At 39.0% G+C, this 22,419-nt stretch overlaps 1 pseudogene; it reads right to left on the bottom strand.

Annotated features, from left to right (window-relative positions):
- Window positions 1-22,419, bottom strand: part of LOC127488281 (vomeronasal type-2 receptor 116-like) — a 90,029-nt pseudogene that overhangs the window by 5,616 nt on the left and 61,994 nt on the right.

Here is a 22,419-nt window from a genome sequence, read left to right as displayed (position 1 = left end):
GATGAGCATACTCAGCAACATTTGACACTAAAAAGTAATAATTTTTTACTTCTGAGACTGAAAATGGAATGACACAGTCTAGGTATTCACAAGTCATAATTAAATTGTCAGGATGGGAGAGTAATTTTTAAAACACAGCACTGATGCTTATCCAAGTTACCTTCCCACTTGAAAATGGAACCCTGTTTCTAATTACAAATTACAAAAAAAGGCTCATTTATATCTTGTGATTGAAGGAAGATTCCCAAGTTATTGGTTTGAAAACCCGCAGAAGCTTTTAAGGGGATCATTCCAATAATACAAGTCACGCAAAGGAAACCAAATTACCTGCCAAGGTGAAAATTCCACCTTTTCCCCATTGCTCACTGGCTGCATTTCTAACTCTTGTAGAAGCATCTCATGTACACTGTGGGCCACAGCATACACAGCATTGTATATGTTGTAACTCCCATCACTCATGCTCATATCAAAATGATGAAAAGGCAAGGATTCCAAGGAGGCATTCAGTGGACAGTTTCTCAAGGTTTTGCAGGATGGCCCAGTAACTGAGCAATCAAAATATAGTGACCAGAATGTAGAGAGGTAAAAATCTTCTGGGTATTTGGAAGGGTTAACTGTCTGAAGAAAGTTTTTGAAACCAGATATCTCACTACGGTGGTGTGAAAAAATGAGAGTCCCATGGAATGAGTGGAGCAGGATATGATGCTCATTGTTGGCAAAATCCCATTATGAGGTGGTGACCCAGACTTTCCATGTCATTACACGTTTCCATGTTGGAAAGCTGACACCGATGAGTGAATCAGTGTCACAGAAAAGAATCACCACATTTGCTGATGATTTTAGGATCTTGATATGAAACCTATTCTGGAGTGAAATACGTGACTCCTCAGTGACTGGGATGAATTCCACAAAGTCTACACAGATGCCATTCTTCTGCATCTCGACTTTCAAATGGGACATAAACTGAATACCTTTTGGGAGGTCTGAGATGGCCAAACCCACCCAGGTCCAGCTGAATGAAGCATCAAGGAGACCATGCCACGGGCCAGAGAAGTGTCTTTGGGGGCCATCTGATAGAGGGAAGGAAACTGACCACTGTCACTCAGAAGAGGTTCAAAAGATCCAAGAGTCAGCTAAGGGAAAAGGCAAGAAATCTGTGTAAGGTTATTGCTATAGTGAATAATCTTATTCCTGAAGAAATTAAACAAATGATGGATGGATCAGAAGATTTTAGAATATTTCATTTTTCTCATCTCCCATTACATATAAACTTCCTAGTTCATGAGTCATTAGACTCACAGGTTGAGGAAAACATTTCTCATTATCACTCACCCACATCACTTTAGAACAAATGTGGCTACTTCACCAAATCTCTGCACACATTCTCCTTAGAATATGCGCTGTGTGAAATATATAAGGTCTCTGTCACTTAAACTTTTGGGTCTAAGTAAGGCACCTAAGGTGATGTGCTTTTTCCCTCTCCCTTACACACTCACCTGGGGAATTTTGTAGAGTTCCAGCAGTGTCCCCATTTGGACAGCAATGCTTGTTCCTGATATTATGGCTACAGACTTGCTCTGTTTCCTACACATGTAATTGGGAACATGCTTTTCCATTCCCGCAAGCCAGATGAAGGGATTCTCCATCACCATCATGTCACTGTGCATGACATTATAGAGATCAAATCCCAATGTCATGTTGGGTAAAAGATGGGTGTTCTTGTTGATCTCCTCAATAGCAAAAACCAAGGCCAGAACATATTGGTAGTTTTTGGATTGAAACCTGCACGAAAGGCACAAAGATCTTTAAGGGAAAAGCCTGCAATCCAGATTATCATCAATTCTACTGTAATTACTCTGACAGATGGATTGGTCATGGTCAAAAATTCAAGTGTTCTAATCTTTATATGTGCATTTGCTTAGGACAGAGTGTCAAGAGCATCGTATTTGCAGGACAGTTGTCCTCACCAGAACCAAAGCTGCTAGTATCTTTATCCGGGTCACCCAGTCTAAAAGATTCTATAAAATAAGATCTGCTTTTACACCATAATGTCACATCACAAATACTTCTTGAAATAAGAGTCATATGATCATAAGGCTGCAGGATGCAATGGGGAAAGAGAATAACTCAGCTGAAGGCTATGTGATCAGAAATTTGGATGACATCAAAGCATGGAGAATGGTAGATGGAATCTTGGAGTTTATCGAGAAAAATCTCTTCCCCATCAAATGTACCGATCAACGACCATCCCAAGCCAGAAAAATGAAATCAGATTCAGAGCTTGAAAGAAGGGAAACAGTGAAAGGGGAGAGGCACTTTGGAGAAGCTGGAAACACTCCCTGGGTGGACTGGAATCGCTTTATATATATATATATATATATATATATTATTTATATATAAATAAATAAATATATTTATTTATATAAAATATATTTTATTTATATAAAATATATTTATTTATATAAAAATAAATATAAATAATTATATGTATTTATATATAAATATATATTATTTATATATAAATATAAATGTTTTATATATATATGTATATATATAAAACATTTATATTTAGCTCTAAAAATGTATCTTAAAGAGGGGTGGAAGCAGAATAATCCCCCTTCTGAAATGTATTTTTCCCAGAAAAGGAAAGAATCAGGGACACATCATGAGCGTTGTAGATTCCAAACATTAAATTTCTTATGTTCATCATTAAAATATAATTATTATATTTGTGCAAAGGTGTTGAGCCAAGATTGCTTTTAACTAGTGAAAACTTACTCTCTTGAATATCTTTTCTTCTTTACAATGTAGAAGAAATGAAGTGTTCTCATGGCCCCCAAATCTAGTACGTAGCAGAAAAGATTGTGTGCACATGTAGAAGAGCTCATGTAACTCAGTTCATTCATTACAGTGCATGGGTTCTGTAAGAATCTTCTACTGAGGCACAGTAGGCACCTGAGTAGATGAACATGGACAGGGAAGGACAGGAAGATCCCAACCTGACTCTCCTTCCTCCTACGATTAGAAAACCTTTCCCTGAACCGTGCATGAACACAAGAAAGAAAATGTCACCTCATGCCCCAAATTAATTATCAGCACTTTTTAGGAGAGACAGAGAATGCAAAGAGTAGGAAACCACATATCTCTATCCATCTGCAGACCCAATAACAAGTAGTTATTATGTAAATCAAGGGAAAAATGATTATGGCAAAGGGAACTTACCGGATGAATGTGAGATCTCTTTGGAAAATATTCATGATTCTGTTAACGAGGTGTATGTAAATGGGGAAAAAGGCAGCAATCTCAATATCTCCATCCTTGTAAAAACTCCGTTCCATCTGGGAATAGCACTTGGGACCATCCTGACAAATCACAAGGAGATATAGCTGCAGAAAAAGCAACAGAAAAATCCAAGGAAACATTTTCAAAGTCTCTGAAAAACCCTAGGACACAACCACAGTGGAACATGCAGGGTCATGCAGGTGCATACATATAGCATGTTTGTGTGTGTGTGTGTGTGTGCGTGTGATTCTTTGAATCAAGCCAATTTAATACTGCTCCATCTGGCTTTTTCCACCAGCTGTCCATTTGTCCATGGGGGAATCGTAAACCCTTTCTGCCCTCAGGCTTTGCAGCTCAGGTCTTCTGCCAGGTGAAAAATACAGGAAAGAAAACATGTTTGTGATTCCTCCTCTTCACCCCAGGTGCCAGGATTTCCTCCAAGTCCATGGATATAAAGACTCAAGGGAGAAACTCCTCTCAGTTACATTTGGTCAATGGGCTTTGTCAATAAACCTCTCCATGAACCTTCGGCAATTATGTACCTGGATTACATCAGATGGCATGAAGGGCAGCACCAAGCAAGGTTCTCATAAAAGTTTCAGACCAGAAAACTCCTGTGTCACACACTTTAAAGATAATGAGCTACAAGGCAGCCTCCCACACTGCATTTTTGGGCAGGCACATATCATCTTGTTGCCACATATACCCCCAAACCAATCTGTATAGAGAGATACCCACTAGGACATGTGGTTTTCCATCACTGTGCAACCAGTAATCACCCTGAATTCAGAAGTTCCGATTCTGTATGTCAAATCACCACATCTTCAGGTGTAAAACAAGAAACCCTTCCACTAGTGTTAACCACGGTAATCGCATGTTGATCTGTTTTTGCACCTTCAACCTTGGTTGATGCTCTCATGAGAACTAGGAACTATTTGAATACTTTTTGCTTTTTACAATAAGACAGACAACAGCAGCCAGAAGTCACCTCATTATTCCCACCACCACAAACACCAAGTCAGGATGATGACTGCAGACAACTATACTGCTTGAATTCAAGTGACTTTCAGAACTATTATGATGGACAGGGCAGCTACATACCTTTAATCTTTTGCAAAACCCACATACTACACAACACGAGAGTGAACACAATGGATAATATGTCCTGTAGGTAATAGTGATGAAAAACACTGACTAATCATTTGTGCTTGCATATCAGTGTGATGTATTGCTAATGAAGTAAATCTAATAAGGATGGGACAAGAGGGCAATAAGAGAACTCTAGTATTCCACTCAGAAGTTTTCTAAACTCATACTGCTATAAATGAGATGCCTAGTATTTTAAGCAAAACACATTTTCCACCGCCTAATCACTGCTCTGATGCTACTAGTGAGGTTTTTAATAGAGGCTCATACAAATTGAGATGAAGTATAGCCACAACACACACAGAATTCACAGACTTACATAAAAATGAAAGTTCATTGTCTTGATGAGTTAGATTTATTACCAGTACAATGATGAAACTTGTAGTCTGTTCAGTTAACAAGAAAAGTAAATCTAAATCAGAGAGCAAATATCTCCTGTTCTCTCTAATGTGTGGAAACTAAAAGTAGAGTCGATCTGAATGCAAATGATTCACTAAAAAAGATTAGGAATGGAAAGGATGCACTCCATGCAATGAGAAGTCTTCAAAAATTCATGGAAAATGTATGTTATGAAACAATTATGCAAAAAAATTTAACTTTTATTTAATGAATACAAATTTCCAAAGTACAGCTTATGGATTACAATGGCTCCCCCCCATAACTTCCCTCCCACCCGCAATCTTCCCCTTTCCTGCTCCCTCTCCCCTTCCATTCACATCAAGATTCATTTTCATTTCTCTTTATATACAGAAGATCAGGTTAGCATACATTGAGTAAAGATTTCAACAGTTTGAACCCACATAGAAACACAAGGTGAAAATACTGTTTGAGTACTATTTACAGCATTAAATCACAATGAACAGCACATTAAGGACAGAGATCCTACATGAGGAGTAAGTGCACAGTGACTCCTGTTGTTGACTTAACAAATTGACACTCTTGTTTATAGTCTCAGTAATCGCCCTAGGCTCTTGTCAAGAGTCGCCAAGGCTATGGAAGCCTTTTGAGTTCACCAACTCTGATCATATTTAAACAATGCCATGGTCAAAGTGGAAGTTCTCTCCTCCCTTCAGAGAAAGGTACCTCCTTCTTTGATGACCCGTTCTATTCACTGAGATCTCACTCATGGAGATCTTTCATTTAGTTTTTTTTTTTTTTTTTTTTTTGTGCCGGAGTGTTTTGGCTTTCCAAGCCTGTAATACTCTCATGGCATTTTCAGCCAGATCTGCATGCCTTAAGGGCTGATTCTGAGGCCAGAGTGCTGTTTAGGACATCTGCCAATCTATGGGCCTGCTGTGTATCTCACTTCCCATGTTGGATCCTTCTCTCATTTTTTAATCGATCAGCTAGTATTTGCAGACACTAGTCTTCTTTATGTGCTCCCTTTGGCTCTTAGTCCTATCATTATGATCAATTGTGAACAGAAATTGATCACTGGGACTAGTGAGATGGCATTGGTACATGCCACCTTGATGGGATTGAATTGGAATCCCCTGGTATGTTTCTAACTCTACCATTTGAGGTAAGTCAGCTTGAGCATGTCCCGAATTGCACATCTCTTCCCTCTCTTATTCCCACTCATATTTAACAGTGATCACTTTTCAGTTAAGTTTCAACACTTAAGAATAACTGTGTATTGATTACAGTATTCAACCAAAAGTATTGTAGAACAAATAAACAAACAAAATACTAAGAGGGATAACGTATTGAGTTGTTCATCAACTGTCCAGGCAAGGGCTGATCAAGTCACTGTTTCTCATAGTGTTCTTTTCACTTTAACAGGTTTCCTTTTTGGTGCTCAGTTAGTTGTCTTGGATCAGGTAAAACCTATGATATTTGTCCCTTTGGGCCTGCCTTATTTCACTCAGCATAATGCTTTCCAGATTCCTAACAGCGATCACTTTTCAGTTAAAATTTAAACACCTAAGAATAATTGTGTGTTAATTACGGAGTTCAACCAATAGTACTAGAACAAAAAAATACTAAAATGGATAAAGTATTACATTCTTCCTCCCATAACCACCCACCCTCCCACAAACCATCCCATCTCCTACTCCCTCTCTCATCCTATTCATCATTAAGATTCATTTGTAATTATGTTTCTATACAGAAGATCAACTCTATACTAAGTAAAATTTCAACAGTTTGCACCCACACAGACACACAAACTATAAAGTAAAGTGTTTTTTTTTTTTGTAAAGTAAATTTTGAAGATTCGTTTTAGCAATAATTCTCAAAGTATAACACATTAAAGACAGAGGTCCTACAAGGGGTGCAAGTTCACAGTGACTCCTGTTGTGGATTTAGCAATTGACACACTTATTTATGACATCAGTAATCATCTGAGGCTCTTGTCATGAGCTTCCAAGGCTATGGAAGCCTCTTGAGTTCACAAACTCTCACCTAACCTATTTAGACAAGGTCATAATCGAAGTGGAAGTTCTCTCCTCCCTTCAGAAAAAGGTACTTCCTTCTTTGTTGGCCGCTTCTTTCAATGGATCTCACTCACAGAGATCCTTCATTTAGGCCTTTTTTTACCACAGTATCTTGGATTTCCATGCCTCTGTTGCACTCATGGGGTTTTCAGCCAAATCCAAATGCCTTAAGGGCTGATTCTGAGGCCAAAGGGCTGTTTAGGGCATATGAGTCTGCTGTGTATCCTGTTCCCATGTTGGGATCGTTCTCTCCTTTTTAATTCTATCAGTTATTATTACCAGACACTGGTCTTGTTTATGTGATTCCTTTGACACTTAATCCTACCTTTATGATCAGTTATGAACTTCAACTGATCAATTTACCTAGTAAGATGGCATTGGTATCTGCCAACTTAATGGGATTTGGAGCCCCATGGCACCGTTTTCGCTTTACCATTAGGGGTAAGTCCAAGGGTGCATGTGCCAATATGTGCATCTCCTATCTCTCTTATTGCACTCCTATTTTTAACAGGGATATCACTTCAGTTGGATTTATACCCCTAAGAAAAATTCTGTGTTAATTAAAGAGTTCAAAGAATGGCATTGAGTAGAAAAAAAATACTAAGAGGAATAAAATAGTAAGCTGTTCCTTGAAAGTCAGAACAAGCGTAGATCAAGTCATTGCTTATCATAGTGTCAGTTTCATTTCTACAGGTTTCCATTTAGGTGATCAGTTAGTTGTCACAGATCAGGGAGAGCATATGATATTTGTCCCTTTGGGAATGGCTTATTTTGCTCAGCATGATTTTTCCAGATTCCTCTGTTTTGTTGCAAATGACTGCATTTTATTTTTTTTACTACTGTATAGAATTCTATAGAATACATATCCATAGTTTCTTTATCCAGTCTTCCATCGATTGGCATTTAGGCCCATTCCATGTCTTAGCTATTGTGAATTGAGCTGCAATAAACATTGAGGTCCAGATAGCTCTTTTATTTGCCAATTTATTTTCACTTGGGTTAATGTTGAGGAGTGTGATGGCTGGGTCATGTGGTATGGCTATATTCTGGTTACTGAGAAGTCTCCAAACTGTCTTCTATAGTGACTCTACGAATTAGAATTCACAGCAACAGTGGATTAGTGTGCCTTTTCCCACACATCCTCACCAGCATATGTTGTTAGTTTATTTCTGTATGTAAGCCATTATAACAGGGTGAGGTAAAGCCTCATTGTGATTCGGATTTGCATTTCCCTGATGGCTAATGATCTTGAACATTTTTCATGCTGATTGTGAGTTCTTCATAAATTGCTTTGATTGTGTTGAGGAATGTTCCTTCTATACACAATTTGTTTAGAATTTTCACCATAAAAGAGTGTTGTATTTTATGAAATGCTTTCTCTGCATCTATTGGGATAATAATATTGTTTTCTTCTGCAGTTTGTTAATGTGGCTATCACATTGATTGATTTTTGAACATTGAACCATCCCTGCATACCAAGAATAAATCCCACTGGGTATGGGTGGATAATCTTTCTGATATGTTGTTGAATTCTACTGGCCAGATTTTACTGAGGATTTTTGCATCTATGCTCTTGAGGGAAATCGGTCTGTAATTCTCTTTGTTGAATATTTTTCAGGTTTAGAAAATAATGTGGTCCTGGCTTCAAAGACAGAATCTGGGAGGATTCCCTCTTTTGATTGTTTTTAAATAGCTTGAGAAGAATTGTAGATAGTTCTTCTTTAAATGTCTGGTAGAATTCAGCAGTGAGTCCATCCGGTCCTGGGCTGTTCTTTGTTGGGAGGGCTTCTATTACTGATTCCATTTCTGTGTTGGTTATGGGTCTGTTTAGGTTTCCTATGTCTTCATAGTTCAATTTAGGCAGGGTGTATGTGTCGAGGAATCTATCCATTTCTGTTAGATTTCCCAGCCTGTTGGCATACAACTCTTTGTAGTAATTTCTGATGCCTTTTTTTTCTATTTCTGAGGTTTCTGTGTTAAACTCTTTTTCTTCTCTAATTTTATTGGTTTGGGTCTTCTCTCACCTTTTCATGGTTAGTTGGGCCAAGGGTGTGTCAATTTTGATTTTTTTTCAAAAAAAACTTTTAATTTTTCTGATCTTTCATTTATTATTTGGATTCAATTTTGTTGATTTCTTCTCTAATTTTAATTATTTCTCTTCTACTAGTTTTGTGTTTGCATTGCTGTGTTTTATACAAGATCCTAGAGATGCATTGATACCTCATTTATTTGGTGCCTTTCCAATTTCTTAATGTAGGCACCTATTGCTATAAGCATTCCTCTTAACACTGCTTTTGCTGTATCCCATAAGTTTTGATATGTTGTGTTGTTATCTTTATTTGCTTCCAGAAAGTTTTCAATTTCTCTTTTGACTTTTTCTATGAGTCTGTTCATTTTGGAGCGTGTTGTTCAGTCTCCATGTGTTTGAATTTGCGCTAGGGATTCCTGAGTTGCTAATTTCCAGCTTCATTCCATTGTAGTCTGACAAGATGCATTGTATGATTTTGATTCTTTTGAATTTGTTGAGACTTGCTTAATGGCCTAGCATATGGTCATTCTTGGAGAAAGTTCCATGCACTGCTGAGAAGAATGTGTATTCTGCAACTAAAAGATGAAAAGTTCCATAGGTATTCATTAGATCCATTTGTCAGTAGTGTCAATTAAATCTGCTGTTTCCTTGTTGATTTTCTGTCTGGTTGATCTGTCCATTGCTGAAAGTGGATTATTCGAGTCCCCCAATACTACTGTATTGTAGTCTAAATCTCCCTTTAAATCACTTAACATATCTTTTAAATAGTCCAGTGCCCTGAAATTATGGGCATAAATGTTTATAATGGTTACCTCATCCTGTTGAATTGATCCCTTACTCATTATATAGTGTCCCTCTTTCTCTCTTTTAACACTTTTCATGATAAAGTCTATTTTGTCTGATATTAAGATGGCTACACCAGCTCTATTTTGGTTTCTGTTGGCATGGAATAACTTTTTCCAACCTTTCACTTTTAGTCTGCATACTCCTTTGTTGGAAAGATGTCTTTCTGGTAAGTAGCAAATAGATGGGTTTTGTTTTTTAATCCATTCAGACAGTCTCTGGCCTTTAACTGGAGAGTTGAGGCCATTTGTATACAATGTAACTATTGGTAAGTCATGACGTTGCCCTGTCCTTTTTCCAAAGAGATTTATAATATATAATTTGAACTTCCCATGATTATTTACTGAGAGATTTTCTTCCTTGACCTTCTTCTGTATTGAGGACTGTGTTTCTGTGTGTAACATATCTGTAAGCATCTTTTGCAGAGCTGGAAGAGTGGTGACAAATTCTTTCAATTTCTCTTTGCAATGGAAGGTCTTTATTTCACCTTAATTTACAAATGAGAGCTTTTCAGGTTATAATATTCTGGGATGACAGTTTTCTCCTTAGTACTTGGGCTATCGCTCTCCATTCCCTCCTAGCCTGTAGGGTTTCTGATGAGAAGTCTGCTGTGAGTGTAATTGGAGATCCTCTGAAAGTAATCTGGTGTTTCTCTCCTGCACATTTTAGAATCTTTTCCTTATGTTTCATTGTGGTGAGTTTGATTATAATGTATTGTGGCGAGGATCTTTTCTGGTCATGTCTACTGGGAGTTCTGTATGCTTCCTAGACTTGGACATTTCTTTCTTTCTCCAAACATGGGAAGTTTTCCACTAGTATCTCACTAAAAAGGCCTTCTAATCCTTTCTCTTTCACCATGCCCTCAGGAACTCCTAAAACCTGAATGTTGGGTTTCATAATACAATCCTGTCGATTACCAACACATTTTTTATATTTCTAATTTCCTCTTCTTGTCATTGGTTTGACTGTATACTTTCTTGTGCTCTGTCTTCTAAGACCAATATTCTCTCTTCTGCCTCTCTGATTCTGTTTTTAATGCCCTCAATGGCATTTTTTACTTGTTCTGTTGAATTCTTAATTTCGTTTTGATTTTTCTTCAGTATCTCAATTTCATGTTCGACTAAATTCCTCATTTCATTTTGATTCCTCCTTAAGATTTCATTTTCATGAGATAGATTTTCTTTCATTTCCTGTGTGGATTTCAGCAGTTTGTGTATTTGCTTTTGATTCCTTCTATGTAATCTTATCATCAGTATTTTAAGTTCCATTGCTTGCATTTCTTCTACCTAATCTTGTATTGAAGTGTCATTTTATTTTGGGAGTGTCATATTTTCATCCTTCTTATTTCCTGTATTGTTACATTTGTTGTTTTGCATTTTATGAAATAGTGGTTGCTTTCTTCTTTTCCTTCCACTGTGTCAGCTTTTATCATTGTACTATGACTCTGTAGATAAGTGGACTGTCTGTTTTCAGTGAATCTCTAGAGGCTTGTGGTGGGTGTGGCCAGAGAGCTCTCTTTAGTTCTCCAGGATCAAGAGTGTGCGTAAAGTGAAAAACCCAGGTTGCGTGTGGTCAATCTCCTCTCTTTTTAATCAGAAGGAAAGTAATACCACTCAGCTGAGCTATTCTCCTCGATGGAGACCAATGCAAGAGCACAAGCCCCAGTGGGTATAATATTCATCTACTCTGTCCCAAGGACCACACAAAGGATCTGTGCAGTCCTCAGTGTATTTCCCCAGAAATGTCTCTCACAGAGTTACGAGGACAACCCAAGCTTGTGGCATCTCTCACTGAGACTGCTTAAAGTCTCAGCCACACATTGAGTTCTCCCACACAACCTTTTTTTTTCACAGTCCCAGTACAGAAGCCTCACACACTCACAAGTTCTTATTCACCTGTTATTTCTCCCAACCAGAATCAGGAATCTCTACTCAGCTGATTGCTTGGTGCAGACACAAGCAAGTGCTGCTGTTACTTATGTCCAAAATGGCAACTGCTCTATTGGCTTGTATGCCTTTGTAGGGTGATCAGTGAGAGAGAAACTTGTCTGCACCATCCTCTTCTTTTCTCTCTTTTCTAGTTAGGCTGGTGCAATTTCACCCATGGGGCTTCAAGCCTCATTACCTCTAGGCTCTTCCTGCCACTTTTTCACCAGTGTCTTGGGCTACTGTGGTCTCATCTCACCTCACTTTCCAGCACACATGTGTAGCTCTCAGCTATTGGAGTCCCAAGCTGTGGGCATTCACATCCTCCCCATGGGTCCACTGTCTCTCTAATTTTGGAAGTTTCCTCTGCCTTTTTTTCTCAACTCTTCCCTGAGAATACACTATCTACACCTTTTACAACAATTTTATCCTGAGCTGGATCAGTAAGCTCCCTCCCTATTCCACCATCTTGGAACTCCATCTTATACATTCTTAATGCTAAACATTATGGTTTTTGTAGCCCAGGCCACTGCAGTCTGATCTCCTCTCCTTACCCAAGATGTTATTTTCTGTGGTTCTTGGCCCCTAAAGTTCAATTTAGACAGAAATGTATGATCTCATATTCTATACTTTTTTGCAATTACAATACATATTTTCCTTAAATAAGTCTGAATGCTACATTTGAAGCATTCATTATAAGCTATAAAACCATAATTTTCAGCAGAGAGCTGCAACACAAGTGAAAGTGCCAGAACTGGAAACAGTGCCAATATGAGATGCCAGCACTGCAGGGAGTGGATGTACCTACTATGACAATTTGCCAGCACCAGTTTGAGAGCATTATAGATCACAACTCTTATAAAACATGTCCAGGAAAGTCCTTTTCTTCTTTACCATTTTCTTCTCTCTATGTAAAATAGAGAAAATATCACTACTCCTATCTCTGAGTGCTTCCTCTTTATATTCTACCTTTGGACAAAGAAAATTTTCATTTTACATCCTTTTGTATGCTTGAGAAGGTCATCCAGATGAATGCGGGTTTTCTGTTTCCCCTTCTTACCAATCTGTGGGAATTTGTAGAGCTCCAGGAGTGTCCAATCTGAGTAAAAATTCTTGTCCTGGAGAGTACTGATACAGGATACAGTAGCAGGATACAGTAGATGTCTCACTCTTCTTTAGCTGTAATGTGGGAAGTCTTTGTCCAGCCCTGAAAGCCAGATGCGGAGACTCTCCCTTGTCCATAGGTCATTGTGCATGACACAATACAGATCAAATGCCAGAGTCATGTTGGGCAAAAGAGAGGGGTTCCAGCTGATGTCCTCATTGGTAAATACCAGAGCCAGAACATACTGGGAGTTCTAGGATGCAAACCAACATGGAGGACACAGAGATGCTTAGGGAAAAGATTCTAACCATGATTATTACCAACTACAATCCTATCACTGCTGTAGAATGAATGTGTTGTGCAAATATACAGAGGTTGAAATACTGCTCTGTTGTGTGATCACAGCTGATGAGATCTTTGGGAGGTAATTACAATTTTTTATGACTTAACTACCCACTTTCTTGGATATTTCCAATATGAGAATGTGGAGAGAGATTGTACATCTCTACCTGGTGAAGACAGTGTGAAGAGGAAAAGAAAAATGCCTTTCGTTGAGGCAGGAAATGTGTCTTTAACAATCACCAACCTCATGTATCTTGACCCTTGTCTTCCCTCTGTAATTCTAAAAATAAATTTCTGTAGTTAAGTCACAACATCATGGTATGTTGTTATACGGAAAATCTAGGTGACCAACACAACAATCAAGTTAGGATGAACATTAGTTGATTTCATTTGCGTCAACAGCTGGCTCTCCCATCTCCTTGGATTTGTAGCAAATGCCAGAACAGGCTCTGGAATGTTCTGTCTACATGCCATACACCACGACGAGGATAAACTAATTTTCAAAGGAAAGGATAATGAATTAAACGCAAATCACTCTTGGTGAATTACTGCACATGTTCCATTCATGGGCCAAAATGGTTATTTAAGTTAGCACAGCATTATATGATTCCCTGAACAGTGTCAACATGAACACAACTTTGCACAAGGTCATAGGATTGAAGAATAACTCACCTGAAGGCTATGTGGTCAGCAGAGGCAGGATATCTAAGTTTGGAGAATAGTGGAGTACAAGGCTTGGCATTTATAATGGTTAATCTTTGCCTTATAAAACCTAGGCATCAGCTCCCATTCCAAATCAGAAAACAAACTCAAATTCAAAGCCTGAAAGAAGGAGGATCATAAAAATACAGAACTTTAGAAGATGTCAGAATCACTGGGTGGATTCAAGTACTGTAGATCAAAATGCACTGCACCTAGTGAATTTGAAGGCCTGCCATCTATTTTATATGGAAATCTGAAAAGTATTTTCATATAAAAATTACTATTGGTAGCAGTTCTAACTCCAAAAAGGTCTTATTCTCTGAAGCATTTTCCAGACTTGCCTGCAGATAGAATTGCATGAAAAAAAAAAGCCAAACAAACAAAAAACAACACATTTCTACAGGCAATGGCACAAAACTTCCTCAAGGAGAGTACACAGGTGCCCCTTGTATTTCAAATGCCCTGTGTATTCAGTTGTGATGAACTGTCTACTTCATGTTGAAGACTTGTTCGTGCTCACTGTGTTCCTGACAGGAGAGCCATCTTTGAATTCTTGGGCACAGAATTTTATATGTTTCCAACAAATGCAATTGTAAACTTGGCTTTTGAGTTTTCTTTTTATTATCTATATTGCTTTCTCTCTGAGTTAAGTTGAAAATTCTCCTTCTACGTGAAAATATATTTCCTTTTCTATATTGTTCTTTTTCTCTTCCTTGTCATTCTTCCAGTTTTCCTCTAATTCCTCTGTCCTCTTCATCTCCTCCTCCTCCTTGCTTCTACTCACAATTCCCCAGGAGGAACCCAGGGGAACCCCCTACTCACACATCTCCACTCCTCCCCAGGTCTCCCAACTTGGGATAGAGTCTGGGAGGGCCCATTGAGCTGCAGAGCAGTGAGGAGCTTACAGGGGGCAGTGGCAGGAACACACTTTGCTCCTCTGCAGCTCGGTCCTTGGGGACCACACACATAAAGCCCCATATCCTCAGATTTTGCACCAAAGAAGCAAGGCAAGGTGGGGCATCTTCTCATTCCCCATGCCTCATGACCCATATTCCTGTACAGGACATGGTTCCTACCTCTGTCCTCACAGAATGTACTATTTAGTTAATACAGAAACATATGATCTAGTTATAAATGATAGAAATTATAATCAGAAATATCATTTGCACATTAACTCAGGACTTAGTTTTTGCATGCAAAGAATATGGAATTTCAGTTCCAGTGATCTTGCCTTTGTAATGAATGAATAATGAGAAGAGAATCCATATGGTGCTACATGCCTTACACCTTGGAACTGCAGAGCAAGGAAGAAGGATTGGGTTGAGTTTTCACAGAGTTCCTCCATGTAGTCTATTTTTCCTAGAAAGTCTTGACTTTCCATGCCTGCAATGAGGACTTGTTTTAATGGTGCTATTCACTCTGTACTTTCATGGTGTTTTCAACCACCCAAGGGTTGCAGCTTTGTTTTAATGAGTATTTATTTATTTATTTACAATTTACATGAAAGTCAGCTTCAGAAAGAGGAGGAGAAGCAGGAAGGAGGAAGAGGGAGAGAAAGGAGGACAGGAGGACAGGGAAAAGGGGACAGGGAAAAATGGAGAGAGGAAAAAGAGAAAGGGAGAGATCTTTCAACCCAGTGATTCACACGCCAAATGATGCTAATAGCTGGAACTGGGCCATTTTGAAGCCTGTAACTAGGAGCTTCTTCTGGGTCTTCTGCATGGTGTGGGCTCAGAAACCTGTGCCATCTTCTGCTGCTTTCCCAAGCATCATCAGAGAGCTGCATTGGAAGTGAAGCAGCTGGGACTGGAACTGCTGCCCAACTGGGATGCTGGCATCCCAGCCAGAGGCTTAACCTACTATGTTACAGCCCTGGCCCCCAGTTTCCACTCTAAGTATCATGGACTGGGAGGTTTACTTTGTGAATTTTGAATGCACAGGAAGCACCCAGTGATCTCACTAAAGCACATCGCTCTAAGGTAGAATCTGGATCATGTCATTCTAGGGGTAAGCACTGCTGGACAGACCACCATTAGAAGGCAAATGGTCAAGTTCTAGAAAAACACAGAAGAGCTGTCTACTTGATACCAAGTGGAGTAGTTGCCACCCTTGAGCAGGCTTCCATCAAGGAAAACACTAGGTTGCTGCCTGTAATCCAAGTCAGTATGTAGAACACCTTGTACCCTACTGACATATTTCCACTTTTCTGGCTTTTTATCATGAACATGAAATTTTCTCTCCAGCTCTTTCTGCATCCTCTTTTTTTCTATACATTGCTCCATCATTGTCCAATGTCTGAACATGCAGATGTCTTCCAACATGTATTTTATTTTGGGATATTTCATACGTTGGAGACATTACATGTACCATTTTCCACAGCTTATTTCCTAGAATTGGTAAGCAAAAATAACTGTTTTGTGTGTTTAATTTTGTATTCCAGCACTACTTAACTTAGTTACTGAATCCCTGATTTCATTACACCAACCCAGTAGCAGCTGTAAATGATGCCACTTGTATATCTTACTTTTTAGTAAGTTGTATGTCATTTTTTGACAATATGCATGGAGCCAAGCCTTGGCTAATTATCTGCAGAAGTTGCATTTTTTCTTCAACTTTGTGTCCAATCTTCAGCCATAACTTCTATGTTATTGAATTCTGCAAATACTCTTTAAGATTGAAAACTGATTCTTCTTTTTGTCATGTTTGAGTTGTTTTGTTCTTTTTAATAATTCTTAGATCAGTTAGATTACATCAAGTGTTTTTCTTCCATTATTCTAACTATTATTACATTTTTTCAGGGACTATAAACTGAATTAGAGTGTATACATCACTTTGGCATTATGTAACCTATTTAAAAATCCTGTTGGATTTACATTGTTTCAGATTTCAAATGTGAGAATTTATTTCAACAATAGTCTTACAATTTCATTTTGCTGAATTGTCTGGCAGTATTTGATCAATCAATTTAAGATGTTCCTGTAGAAGAAACAGAATTTTTCCATTTTTCCTGTTCTCTACAGGAGTTGAGAAAAGAGTTCCTTTCCTATGTGAAAGTTTGGTAAAAGTCATCTTAAAATTGTGGAACACATATCAGTACTGGGAATTATTTTAATAACTGTGAGGATATTTGGATTTTTCAAATATTTCTCAATGTATTGGACAAGATTTCTATCAGGAAATTTCTGAATTTCTTCTGTATTCTTCAATGTATCACCATTAAATGATTAATATGTTCTAATATTACTATTTTTAATATCTACAGAGACCTCTTCAGCTCTCTTTGTGTATACGCAAACACACAGACCCACATACACCCACACACATACTGTAATCTTATTTTCATAGTGTTCCATCTTGCCTGAGGTTCATAAATTTTGCTTGTTTTCTGATCACCAACTTTAAATTCTTCCAATTTTTATTTACTTCAGTTTCCTTATAATGTCCATATTTTACCTTCAAGGGCTTGTGTTGAATTTTCTGTCACTGACCAACTTGTTATACATACTTACTTTTTTTAAAGACAGAATTACAGACAGAGGTAGAGACAGAGAGAGAAGACTTCTGACTGCTGATTCAGTCCCCAGATGGCTTCAATGGCTGGTGCTGTGCTGATCTGAAGCCAGAATCCAGGAGCTTCTTCCAAGTCTCTCATGTGTGTGCATTGGCTCAAGGACTTGGACCATCTTCTACTGTTTCACAGGACATAGCAGAGAGCAGGATCAGTAGAGGAGCAGCTAGACTAGAACCAGGGCCCATATGGGAAGCTGGCACTTCAGGCCAGGGTATTAACCCACTGTGCCATGGTTCAAGCCCTGCTATGCATACTTACTACGATGTATGTGAGCCTGTGTTCTTTTGATATAATTTTTATACATGTGTGTACATGTGTAAGCATAAGAGTATTCCTGAAGATTTATGTTTAGAGCAACAGTGACTTTCTCAAAGCTTAAGATTAGCACACTTCATGATATTTGATGAGTAGTATCCTCAGGATGATATACTGTATGATTTCTAAGATAGTTTTTCATATAACACAGTTTGTTTAGAGCTGCCCTTTCTCACTCCAAGCATGCTACAGTTGAATTTGGTGAAAACATTTTATTTATACATGCACATGGAACACAGACATGATTTTCCTATACTGAATTAGCACATACACCACACTAATCCCACGAGTTATACTCTGCTGCCATAACCTTTCACTATCACCAACAAAACCTTTCCCTATCAACAATAAATATTAGAATAATACTAAATATATGTTCCAAATAACTACTCATACAACACAAGCAAAAACTGTAAAATCTTTATGATACATGTGATGATAGCAAAGTACTGCTTCATGGAACAAATCTCAGAAATCCCACACTGTTTAATGTGGTGGATATTCTCCAATTTCTGATTCCATTCATTTTTTACCATATATTTCACCATGAACTCCAACATGGTCAGCCTTCCTGTGACAATCATTCTTTCACATGCCTTCATAAATATATAGAGTAGAGTGTCATGTAAAGTTTTACCTTTTGAGAATTATTGCTGATTATAAGGATTAATTTCTAAGTGAAGGTGGAAGAATTTTCTCAGCAGTCATATTCCACATCTTCTTCTTTCCATGGAGAAGTTGAAAATTATTGGAAACAGGTGTTAACTTTCCATGACGCAAGCACCGACTTACCTGTTAGATTGGAAATCTCAGTCTCAAGACAAGGTGTGCAATCAAAACAACAGGTAAGCTTTCCTTCCAGAGGGGTTTTCCTGAATCCAGGGCTGCCAGTCTCAGTACATACCTGTAGGCAGCCTATGGACAACACAAGGCCGATCTTGGCTTGTGGAATTCCTGGGATAAGAAAGTCACATACTCCCATCCTGAAAGAGAATGTTGATCAAGAACACTCTGTTAAAATTATCTGTGTTACAGGAGGCTTGATAAGTTGTTTGTGTATATTATTATCTTTTGTGCTTCTTTGAGCTGTAGCTGGTTATGTATAAATTTCGCTGAGACACTGGAATAAATGAGCCTTGATCACCCCTTTCTCTTGGCTGCATTCTCCCTGCCCTTATCCCTCTTTTCATTCCTACTCCTTCCTTCAGGTTTTGTTCAACTGATGTGGCAGGCCCACACAGGTGGTGCCTGAACAAGGACCTGAATATGGGGGAACTATGTGAGGAATGCCAAAAAAAGAAGGACGCTGCAAGCTCGGTAATGCGGAGGAGTAGGTAAGTACCCACTACCTATAATCCTCAGTAAGCAACAGCACAATATGGGACAAGCACAAGGAAAAAGAGAGGTAATTAAAGCCATTAAAGGTTTACTTCAGATGCAGGGAATGGGGTTAAAGAGCAAACTGTAGGGCAATTTGTCAGTGCTCTGGACAGGATTAGTCCTTGGTTCACTGAGGAGGGAGTTGTAGATGAGGAACATTGGGATTTATTAGAAAAAGAGTTGAATACCCATTTGCAGACTTTCAGTCCCAATGATCTTCCTGTTATGATATTTTCTTTATGGTCTCTGATAAAAGAAGCATTATCAGCACAAAAAGGAAAGGCTAGTGTTCGATCGGCTGTACAGAATCTTCAGGAAACAATTGAGGAGGCACGCAATCAGGTATCAGAGGCAGGAGAACAGCTCTCTTGTGACACCGTGCCACAGAAATTAGCAAACCCAGAAGAGAAAAGTGTAGAATATGGACCATGGGAACGGGACCCTCTGGGTCCTTTCAGACAGGAGCCATGGCCCAAAGCTTCCCATATATCAGTCAGTTGAAAGAGGAGGTTGAATGATTAGAGAAACAGGTTTTTTTTTTAAAACTTTTATTTAATGAATATAAATTCCCAAAGTACAGCTTATGGATTACAATGGCTTCCCCCCCATAACGTCCCTCCAACACGCAACCCTCCCATTTCCCACTCCCTCTCCCCTTCCATTCACATCAAGATTCATTTTCGATTCTCTTTATCTACAGAAGATCAGTTTAGCATACATTAAGCAAAGATTTCAACAGTTTGCTCCCACACAGAAACATAAAGTGAAAAATACTGTTTGAGTACTAGTTATAGCATTAAATCTCAATGTACAGCACACTAAGGACAGAGATCCTACATGAGGAGTAAGTGCACAGTGACTCCTGTTGTTGACTTAACAAATTGACACTCTTGTTCATGGCATCAGTAATCAACCTAGGCTCTTGTCATGAGCTGCCAAGGCTATGGAAGCCCCCTGAGTTCACCGACTCTGATCATATTTAGACAATGCCATGGTCAAAGTGGAAGTTCTCTCCTCCCTTCAGAGAAAGGTACCTCCTTCTTTGATGACCCGTTCTTTCCACTGGGATCTCACAGAGATCTTTCATTTAGGTTATTTTTTTTTCCCCAGAGTGTCTTGGCTTTTCATGCCTGAAATACTCTCATGGGCTTTTCAGCTGGATCCGAATGCCTTTAGGGCTGATTCTGAGGCCAGAGTGCTGTTTAGGGCATCTGCCATTCTATGAGTCTGTTGTGTATCTCACTCCCCATGTAGGATCGTTCTCTCCCTTTTTGATTCTATCAGCTAGTATTTGCAGACACTATTCTTGTTTATGTGATCCCTTTGGTTCTTAGTCCTATCATTATGATGAATTGTGAACTGAAATTGATCACTGGGACTAGTGAGATGGCATTGGTACATGCCACCTTGATGGGATTGAATTGGAATCCCCTGGTATGTTTCTAACTCTACCGTTTGAGGTAAGTCAGCTTGAGCATCTCCCGAATTGCACATCTCTTACCTCTCTTATTCCCACTCTTTGTATTTTTTTCTTTTTTTTTCTTTTTTTGTTTTTTTAACTTTTATTTAATAGATATAAATTTCCAAAGTACAGCTTTTGGATTATAGCAGCTTTTTCTCCCCATAACCTCCCTCCCACCCGCAACCATCCCATCTCCCGCGAAAACCTTACTTAGTATATACTAAATTGATCTTCTGTATATAAAGATAATTAAAAATGAATTTTGATGTGAATGGGATGGGAGTGGGAGAAACAGGTTGTATTGGAAAAGGCTAAACAAGATTAGTTAGACAATTCCAAAGTCTTCGTAATCAACAGGAACTTTCCCCCCCAGACCTTTCTTATTCCCATTGCCCTCATGTTGGTGTTGAACAAGTTATTCAAAATGCTGTAATGGCAGGAGAAGATGGGGCTGAAGTATTTTTGCATCTTTCCCTGTGGAGGAATATCAGCAAGATGGGCAGAACATGAGGAAACATACTCCCGTATCATTTAAAATGTTGAACGAATTAAAATTTGCTTGTGATTCTTTTGGACCTATAGCCTCATATACAATGACATTGCTACAAAGCTTAGAATCCATGGTACTTGCACCAGCTGGTTGGAAGACCATAGCTAGAGCATGTCTTTCTGGGGGAGATTACCTGGTATAGAAGTCAGAATTTTTTGATCAATGCCGCAAAACTGCTCGACTTAATGCTCAGGGAGCTAATGCTGGCTGGACTTTTGATATGTTGGCAGGGCAAGGGGCATATGAGGAAATCTTAGCTCAAATAGCACAGCCCATTGCTGTTTTTCAGGAGACAGCTGTGGCCACGCGCTGAGCTTGGATCACTCTCCCCTCAAAAGGAGCAAACATGGGAGAGTCACTTTCAAAGACCATACAGGGGCCTGATGAGCCATATGCTGACTTTGTTAATCTCTTGTTGCAAGTAGCAGGAAAGATCTTTGGGGATCCACAAGCAGGAATGGATTTTACAAAACAATTGGCTTATGAAAATGCCAATGTCCCGTGTAAGCGGGCTATTCATCCTTACAGAAAAAAAGACAGATTTGGATGGGTATATTAATCTATGTGCTGACATTGGACCTTTTATACTCAAAGATTAGCCATGGCTGCCTCTCTGCATGGTATGTCATTACAAGAATCAGCAAGGAGGTCTATGCCCAATAAACGAGGGTGCTATGAATGTGGGCAGCAGGGACATGTGTGAAAAAATTGTCTGAAAGATAAAAATCAAAATAGGGATCTTCCTGGGATTTGCCCCCCGTGCAAAAGGGAAAGGCATTGGGCCAAAGAATGTCACTCCAAAACTGATAAAGAAGGTAATTCATTAAAAGAACAGAGTTCAGGAAACTAGAAGCAGGGCCAGCCCCAGGCCCCAGCCTGACAGAACTGACAAATCTTTGGGGCCATGACATTCGTTCAACAAAACACTTTAAATCAGTTGGTACCTTGCAGTGAGCCCCTAGGGGGAGTGCAGGACTGGACCTCAGTACCCCCTCCTACACAGACATAATGCCCAAAATGGGAGCACTGGCCCTCCCAATGGGTATCTGTGAGCTGTTGCCTAAGGGATTCTTTGGGCTTCTGCTAGGAAGAAGTAATACTAATATGAACGTGTTGCAAGTATTCCCTGGGGTTATAGATGGAGATTTTATGGGGGAAATAAAAATTATGGCACAAGCTAATGGTACTGTTCTCACACTTTCTCCAGGACAGTGCATTGCTCAGCTGGTCCTTCTTCCTCTTGCCTTATTTAAAGCCACATTGGAAAATTCCCATGGGGAAGGAGGTTTTGGGTCTTCAGATGCTTATTGGGTCCAGCCTATAACAAAGGGT

The sequence above is a fragment of the Oryctolagus cuniculus genome, chromosome 16, assembly GCF_051225735.1.
Source record: "Oryctolagus cuniculus isolate XC-2025 breed Fujian yellow rabbit chromosome 16, ASM5122573v1, whole genome shotgun sequence".
Taxonomy (NCBI): Eukaryota; Metazoa; Chordata; class Mammalia; order Lagomorpha; family Leporidae; genus Oryctolagus; species Oryctolagus cuniculus.
Note: the sequence above shows the minus strand (reverse complement) of the source record. Positions and strands in the feature narration are given on the sequence as shown.